At 41.0% G+C, this 9,485-nt stretch overlaps 1 pseudogene; it reads right to left on the minus strand.

Moving 5' to 3' along the window:
- The window catches only part of LOC103352042 (eukaryotic translation initiation factor 3 subunit C pseudogene), a 32,110-nt pseudogene extending 22,909 nt beyond the window's left edge, over positions 1-9,201 (minus strand).
- Between the last annotated feature and the right edge of the window lie 284 nt (positions 9,202-9,485).

A 9,485-nucleotide genomic window follows, 5' to 3' on the forward strand; every position in this document is an offset into this window, starting at 1 on the left:
TTCCTGTTGTATTAGTACCTGGAATTTTTATCAGGCATATAAAGGTGCTCAGTATATATTTGATATATAGATCCTCAAAGTGGTCCATGATTCATTATTGCCTCATTAAACAAACAGCAAAGTATAACTGAGAAATGAAAATTGCCTTAAAATCTCTTCATTTTTAAAAATTAGGCTCAAAGGAGTTTATTCAACTTGGGATGTAGAACTTGGTTTGGCGCGAGAAAAATAGGATGCCTACCCCCAGAAGGCTACCTCCGTTATCCTGCCTCCGTACACTGCTAGCAGCATTGGATTTACTTTGATTTCTTGTGTGGCATCAGGCAGCTCATTTCTTGCTGTTCTTTGGAAGCAATTGCTATATTTCCTGTTATTAGTTATTACCAATCCAAACAAACACTTTAGTTTTCCCAAACTCTAGAAGGAGGTATTTTTAAAAAGGCCATCTTAATTATACATAAGCAATGGAGAATCACAGAGGACTCATTAACATAATAAACAGAAGTCTTTGCCAATATCCCACATGCAAGGTAATATAAAAACAGCCATTATTTGCTGCTCAGCAACTGCCTGGTTTCTTTTGCAAGGACTTCTCCCTGCTGACTAAGTTTGGGAACTTTATTATCTGTGCATACCTCCATCTGATGGGATAGAGGAAGCTTCAAAAAAGCAGGTAGCTCTTAATCTCTGCATTGAGAAACAGGTAGAAATAAGACCAGGGACACTGAGTCTAAAAACATAGGCATAGGAGTTAGGCTAAGTGGAAAGATGGGAAGAGCATAACCCTGGGATCTGAGAGACAAGAGATCTAATTGTAGTTTCACCACTGGCTGGCATTGTGTCCTTGAGCCAGCGGGACAACCTCTCTGAGTCTATTTCTTCTTCCATAAAATAGCACTGTTCACTATCTCACTGGGTGATGAAATAATTATGCATATATCCATCTCCCAGCACAGTGCCCAATATATCCTCAGAAACATGAGTTCACTTTTCCCTAAGGAGAGTCATTTAGTGCTGTGCTCAGCATTTTCCCTTACTCTCTACATCTTATTCTAACTTGAGAAGTTGACCTGACGCAATTCTTGCTGGGGCCGCAGGGCCAGGTCTGGAAGCCTGCAGGCTCTGAGCATAGCTGCCTGCCAGTTGGCAGGGAAGAATGGTGTGCTGGAGTGGGGATTAAACTGTTGCCATTGGAGATGGTAACAGATGCTTCCTGGTTGAGGCTGAGTTGGCTAAATCAGGGCTCTGTGGTTTGAGACAAAATCCCAATTATTTCCAATTAGGAGATTGCAACGACAGCTGCTCTTAACCCAACTGCTCCTCACTGTTGTGGACTTGGCCTCATTCAGTTTAGGGCTGTAACCAGGTCTTGAGATTTCTGAGAGCATTCCCAACACGCACCACATTTGAGTTATTTAAAACAGTGTCTCTAAACTTAAGGTCCCAGGCTGGCGTCATGGCTCACTTGGTTAATCCTCCGCCTGTGGTGCCAGCTTCCCATATGGGCACTGGTTTCTAGTCTCGGCTGCTCCTCTTCCAGTCCAGCTCTCTGCTGTGGCCTGGGAGGACAGTGGAGGATGGCCCAAGTGCTTGTGTCCCTGCACCCTCATGGGAGACCAGGAAGAAGCACCTGGCTCCTAGCTTTGGATCAGCTCAGCACCGGCCATAACAGCCATTTGGGAAGTGAACCAACAGAAGGAAGACCTTTCTCTCTGTCTCTCTCTCTCACTGTCTATAACTCTGCCTGTCAAAAAACAAAATCTATAAACTTAAGGTCCCATACCCCTTAGCTTAATGGTAGTCCTGGGCAGTAGTAAAGGTCAGTAAAAGAAGAAACAGGCTTGATTTCCCACCAACCATGTGCTTACTGTTTGACCTTCGGCGTCTGGGTCCTCTGTTTTCTCATCTGAAATGAGATGGTCATTTGTGTGTGGTTTGCTGATGAAAGTGAGCTGCCCAGTGTGAAAGGAATTTTAAATGGGAGGGACTGATATCATTGGCAGCTCCTTTCCAGTGAACTCAAGCCTGATAATGCCAATAGAGGGGGTATAAAGTCTAAGAACAGGCACTATGAAAATACACTGGAAGGTTGAAGCCAGGCATTTTAACCTCTCTGAATATTCTTAGTATCTTTCAAATGGAAGTAAAATTAAGAACAGGATGCCTGCTGCAGAGTTTTATGAGTGTAATGTGTATCCCTTGGTAAACTGTAAAGTGATGTGTACACATGAGCAATGATTATTATATTCTTAGGGGTTTTCTTTTTGGTTGGCACCAGTCAAGTCAGCTGAATGCTCTGGGCAAGAACAATCTGTTTTCTTTCCTCTTGGCAAAGAACACAAAAGACAGAGCAGCTCTTAGAAACTGGGGCAGGAGAGAAAACTTTCTCTCTCTCTCTCTTTCTCTTTCACACACACACACACACACACACACAAACACACACTACTCACTCACCCCTATACACAGTTCCTCCACAGATTCCCAGAAGTCCAGCATCCAAAATGCAGTAGTGGAACTTGGGAAGTGGCCTCATTTCCTAACCAGTTTCTGTATCCCTAGTCCTGGTGCTCACTGTTCATTGCCCAGATATAGTTAAGATCTAAATTAAGAACAAGTCCCTGGCTCCAGCAGGCATTGTCACATTGTGTAGAGCTTGAGACTTGGATCTGAAATGACTGACTCTGTCATTTCGTTATCCTCCTCCACCCCCAAGTCAATTAGTCTTCAAGCTGTGTTAATTTTATGTCTTAAAAATCTCTCCTATCCACTGACTTCTTTTCAATCCCTCTGACACTGCCTGGGTCAGGCCACCACAGCCCTCTTCAATCTCCCCTCTACTCCCAGAAGAGCCTCCTTTCCAGCTTCCCTGTCTCTACTCCAACTTTCATTTAATATGAGTTTGTTCACTCTGTAACCCCAGGGACCTTTTTAAAATGCAGAATCACTCTGCTTAAAACTCATCAAGGACTTCCTGTTTGTCTACAACACTAGACAAATGCCTTAACACAGCTCACAGGACTCTGCATGATCTGGGTCTACCTGCCTCACCTCTGCAATTCTCCCTTTTGTTCTCTGAGCTCACAAAACTCCTGTCTCTTTACAGAACCTTTTCTCCTGACTTTATTCATATAAGGTCTTTCCTCTACCAAGATTGCCTCAAAAAACCCATTGTCCCCTGTTTAAGTTGCCCTGCCTCCCACCAATTAGCCCCCTCCTCCTTCTACGGATAGCAGGTCACAAGTCTTTCTACCATGGGCATTTTTCTCAGGTTCTCAAACTGGGTTAAGCTCTGTCCTATGCATGTTCATGGCCCTCACGCTTTTCTGTGTACCTTTTATCTCAGCCTGCCGTTACATGTGTGTTTCTGCGATAATCAATATCTCACAAACTTCTGAGCATCAAGAGGACAGCGTCATATGTTTGCAGACCACACAGTCCTAACTTCTTACACAGTACATTACCCAAATATTTTTGAACGAATGAACATGAATCTGGCCAATGTATGTATCATCCCTCATGTTTCTCCTTCTTCATCTGCAAGAGTGAATTTGTAATCTTATTTTTCCAGTATGGAAGAGACAAATGTAATCCCCAATCTGATAAGAATCATGCCAATGAAACATCACTGTCTGGACCAGTGCAATGCTGACTGAGCAGCAAGGGCAATGGGAGCTGGGCATTGTTTGGGTTTCCTTGCCAGTTGTGCCACTTGTTAAATTCCTTTAACATGTTAGACTCAGTTAATTCACCTTCAGAGTTGAATAATAATGCCAATATTATAGAAGCATTATGACTGTCAGGGTTTATGATCAAAAAGCAGTCTGCAGAAGGTCCAGAGCATATTAACTACTCAGAAAACTATATTGTCATTGCAACTACTACTTGTGCTATTATTGGAGATATTCAAGGAGTGTCAGTTTCTATTTTGCCCCATTTCTCACCTCCTTTAAAGATGCTTTCCTCCAAAATTTAATTGGCAATATTCTCCTTTTCTGACAATTATATACATTATGCATGTTTAATTCAGTGCCATAAAATGTGTATATGTGGTTATTCACTAATTAAAATGTTTGCAAGTCTTACCCCTCTTTAAGGACAAGGGCTATTGTATGAATTCTTTGTATCACCAGCTTCATCTATATCAGTGCAAGGCATTCATTAGTTACCTGATAGATGGATTGGTTCAGGAGATACTAGGAATATTAACTCAGTAATTCACACTTAACCAATCTGAATTTCCAATTGATGGGTAGGAAGTTTAAGACTCCAAAGAAAGAGAAGCTAAGAGTACAAACTCAGGGTCTTTAAACTGAAGGGGAAAATGAAGTGTTTTCTGAAGAATTTTGGTATCAATTTATTATTAGTCTTCTGTAGAAATAAAATAATTCAAAAAGTAGAGTGGAGTTACATCCTAAACAGATTTGACTTGGAGGATTTTCCAGGCATGGTGTGAAGAGGTTGATGAATCCTCTGCCAAAACAAGTGTAAAACTAAATGCATTAAATTTACTCAAATGTCAATTCTATAAGAGAGCAAAAGAGAGAATGTTAAAATGAATTATATTTGGGAAATATTTTAATAGTCCATTTGACAAGCATACATGCCAATGTGCCTGTGTTATTCAAGGTCTAAGTTTAAGATGTTCTTGAATCAAGGTTTGAACCTGTTACCATAATGAGTGTATTTCTGGTATTTGAAAGAATATACCACGAGATCTCAAAGAAGTCAGCCCTGAAGACAAGAAACAGTACTGCATCTTTATGGATTCTAAGCAGTAGAACATGGTAGACAAAAGCATAGTGTCTGGGGCCAGACTAATTTCACGGCCAGAAATGTTAATTACTAACAATAGGACACCAGACAAGAGACTCAACTATTCTGTAACTCAGTTTACCCATCTATAAAATGGTAATGATAATTGGATTTCCTCAAATAATTGAGCTCATTGATATATGAAGTATCCAGCAGATGGTAAGCACTATATATGCATTGGTTAAAATTGATACTGTTTCAGAGATTTTAAAAAAATAATTTCAGGGGCAGGTGTTTCCAGTCAGTTAAGACATTCATGTCCTATATTTCGGAGCTGAGTTTTATGCTTGGCTTCACTCCTGACCCCAGATTTCTGCTAACACAGGCCCTGGAAGGCAGCTGGAAGTGGCTCAATTGACTAGATTCCTACCACCCATGTGGGAGACCTGGATTGCAATATTCAGCCTCAGCTGGTAACTGTTGCAAGTATTTTTGGATGGAACCAGTAAATGGAAACTCTCTCTCTCTCTCTCTCTCTCTCTCTCTCTCTTTCTCTCTCTCTCTGTCTCCCAGTCTCTATTTCTATCATCTCTGTCTCTATCTCTAATCCTATCTCTAGCCCTGTATCTATTGTATGTCCCTCTGCCTCTCAAATAAATACATAAAACTTTTGAAAATGATAATTTATATCATAAACAAATTTTTATTTTTTCAACATTTATTCATTTTTGTTACTTGAAAGGCAAGGAGAGAGAGAGAATTTTGTACGTGCTGTTTCACTTCCAAATGTGCACAAAAGTCAGGAATTGGCCAGGTTGAAGTCAGGAGTCAGGAATCTATCTGGGTCTCCCATGTGAGTAGAAGAACTCCAATGCCTGAGCCATCATCCAATGCCTCCTAGGCATATTAACAGACAACTGGATCAGAAATGAAGGTAGGTGAGACTTAATCCTTGTTACTAGAATATGGAATATGGGTGTCCATGTTTATTGCACCTCATTTCACAATAGCTACGATATAGGATCAACCTAAATGCCTGTCAACTGAAGACTAGATAAAGAAATGGGATATGTACACCATGGAATACTACAGTGGTAAAAAAATGAAGTCTTGTCATTTGCAACACGATGGATGAAACTAGAAAACATTATACTTAGTTAAACACACCAGTCCCAAAAGGACAAATAACATATGTTCTGTCTGATCTGTTCTAATAGAGTACCTAAAATGTAATGTATTCTCAGAATCAGCCCCTAAGGCCTGACTGAAAACACCATGGGAGAACTTAAGGCATGGAAAGCCAAGACATAATGGCAAAAATGGTTCTACATGAAGGATCTCTGTGAGTTAGACCCCAGTGGAAAGAAGGGGCCATCAAAGAAGGATGCACTTTTCTCTGAATGGAGGAGAGCATTTCCACGTTTGTGAACTCTAAAGGCTTCCATAGTCCTTGGCAGCTCATGTCAAGAGTCTCAGGTGATCACTGACCTCATAAATAAGAGTTTCAGTTATTAAATCAACAACAGGAGTCACTGTGCACTTACTCCTCATGTTGGACCTCTGTCCTTAATGAGTTGTTAAATGAGAATTAATGGTAAAACTTGTCTTCAAACTGTACTTTGTATTTTGTGTGTTTGTGTGCATACAAATAGTTGAAATCTTTACTTAGTATAGAGTTGGTCTTCTGTATATAAAGTCAACTAAAAATGAATCTTAATGGAAAATGGAATGGGAAAGGGACTGGGAGGTGGGATGGGAGTGGGGGTGGAAAGGCGGGAATGGGGGGAAGAAACACTATATCCCTAAAAGCTGTACATATGAAAATTTATATTCAATAAATAAAAACCTTAAAAAAGGTAACATATAGAAGTGAAATTAACACTTTGAGATGTAATAACTTTGAATAGCCCTTGTCTCGACTGCTGAGGAACACTTTTTTTTTTTCCATAAATTTTGTTGAAGCCAGGGCCAGCGCTGTGGCACACTGGGTTAATGCCCTGGCCTGAAGCGCCTGCATCCCATATGGGCACTGGTTCTAGTCCTGGCTGCTCCTCTTCTGATCCAGCTCTATGCTATGGCCTGGGAAAGCAGTAGAAGATGGCTCAAGTCCGTGGGCCCCTGCACCCATGTGAGAGACACAGAAGAAGCTCCTGGCTCCTGGCTCCTGGCTTCAGATCGGCGAAGCTCCGGCCATTGCGGCCATCTGGAGAGTGAACCATTTGACGGAAGACCTCTCTCTCTGCCTCTCCCCTCTCTCTCTGTACCTCTGACTTTCAAATAAATAAATCAATCTTTTAAAAAATTTGTTGAACTCTTTACTTAGTATAAAGTTACTCATATGTATATAAAATTAATTGAAAATAGATCTTAGTAAAAAATAAGAATGGGAATAAGAGAGGGAAGAGGAAGAGGGGTGGGAGTGTGGGTAGTAGGGCAGGTACAGTGGAAAAGATCACTATATTCCTGAAGTTGTAAAGTTATATTTATGAAATTCATGAAGTGTGTGTTCCTTAAATAAAAAATTCCTGGGGGAAAAAAGACAAAAATAAAACAAGTAAAATAAAAAAAACTTGATCCTTGTCTCCTACATGAGTGACAGGGGCCCAAATACTTGGGCCATCTTCTGCTGCTTTCCCAGGTACATTAGCAGGGAGCTGAATCAGAAGCTGAGCAGTCAGGACTCAACCTGCACTTCAGTATGGAATGGCAGTGTCACAAGTGGTGGCTTAACCTACTGTCCCACAATGCTGGCCTATCCATTTATTTTTCAAAAGTGCTGTAATCCTGAGTTTTCATTAATTCCTCCTTTCTGGGTACCTCCAGTGTAATCTGAAATAATATGGAAGATTTCTTCTACATTACTCAGCATGAACTCTAATTAGAGCATCTGTGACTCACTATGTGCCTTGTAGCCACTGTGCCAATCATCAGCGGCAACATATGGAGAAGAGGTGGCATTTGGAAGGAAACAAAGCATAAAAACTTCAAAGTTCTCTAGACTCAGAGACCCTGAGTTCAAATCCAAGATCTACATTTAAGTGTATGGCCTTGGGTGGGGTAATTAATCTCTGAACCTTAATTTACTAATCTAGAAAATGAGGGATGATGATAACATATGTTTCCTGAGATTCATTGAGATAATGAATTGATATCATTTGCACAACAGAACTGACTCATGAGAAGAACCAAATAAATACCAGATAGTATTACGAAAACACTGACACTTACATCCTAATGTGAAAACCTCAGTTGCTTTATATTCATTTAGGTATTGTTTACTGGGCTAAAAGAAACTTAATCAATCCAGGAGACTGATCTTTCAGAAGAGTCTATTCCAAGACACATCCTTCCTGTTCACCAGGATCATTAAAAATGGGTACTTTTGTTTGTATGCATCTGCAATCTTCTCTCCCCAAGCACTATAGAAGCTTGTAGGTCAAGGATAGTTTAACTGAGAGGCATTTTAAGACCATATGTGCACATAGGTCTTGCCAGCAATTCTTTTAGGAAATGGTACTCACCAGTCAACTGAAAATCAGACAGATGCCAAAATGGAGGTCAATGTGTTCACTGCCCTAGAGGAATAAAGAAATATGTGGAGATGATCTTAGAGGTTCTGAGATGTCACCCCTGATCCTCTTCATCTGTCAGAATCCCATGATTTTCAAAACTCAACTAAGAAGCCACCTTCATGTGAAATTATCCCTGATCATTTTATGGGATAAATTGAATATTTTCTTTTTTAAAAAATAAAGGATTATTTATTTATTTGAATATCAGAGCTACTCAGAGAGAGAAGGAGAGGAAGAGAAAGAGAGGTCTTCCATCTGCTGGTTCACTCTCCAACTGGCCGCAATGGCGGGAGCTGTGCTGATCCAAAGCCAGGATACAGGAGCCTCCTCTGGGTCTCCCACAATGGTGCAGGGGCACAAGGACTTGTGCCATCTTTTCCTGCTTTCTCAAGCCATAGCAGAGAGCTGGATGGGAAGTGGAGCAGCCAGGACTTGAACCAGTGCCCATATGGGATGTCGGCACTGCAGGCGGCAGCTTTACCCACTATGCCACAATGTTAACCCCTTGAATACTTTCTTCTCTGAATTCCTCTGCACTTCTTCTGGCCATGTTCTGTGAACCTTTCCCTGCCTCTCACATGACTCACTGGACAAAAAGCTCTCACATGACTTACTGGACAAAAGCTGTGTATTTCTTTTTAAAATAATCAATATTTTAAGAGAAAAAAATTCTCAGCTGCTTGTTCACTCTCCAAATGTTCACTATGGTGAAACTCAATCCAGAGCTCCTACATGGGTGTAAGGAACCCAATTACTTGAACCATTAACAATATCTCCCAGAATCCTCACTAGCAGCAGGAGGGAGTAAAGAGCTGAGGCCAGGTCTTGAATCCCCGTACTCCACATGTGTAACAGCTAGGCCAAATACCTGCCACATGATAGCTGTATATTTCTTGTTTCCTTGCAAGGAGGAAGGAGACCAGAACTGTTAAAAGCATTCAAATGGGAAATTCCAAGATGGTGGATTATGGAGTGAAATGCTTTGCTAGGCTAGGGATACACAGTAAGGAAAGAACTGTATGAAGTGCATTCTTAGGGAAGAACTGGAGAGAAAACAGCACTGGAGGTCCTTCAAGAAGAAGAGAAATGGTGTGGACCTGTTTGGAAGGTGAGGATGTGCAGCACAACATGGACACAGCTGCAACAGCCAAGAGCCAGAGC

This window comes from Oryctolagus cuniculus, chromosome 1 (assembly GCF_051225735.1).
Source record: "Oryctolagus cuniculus isolate XC-2025 breed Fujian yellow rabbit chromosome 1, ASM5122573v1, whole genome shotgun sequence".
Taxonomy (NCBI): domain Eukaryota; kingdom Metazoa; phylum Chordata; class Mammalia; order Lagomorpha; family Leporidae; genus Oryctolagus; species Oryctolagus cuniculus.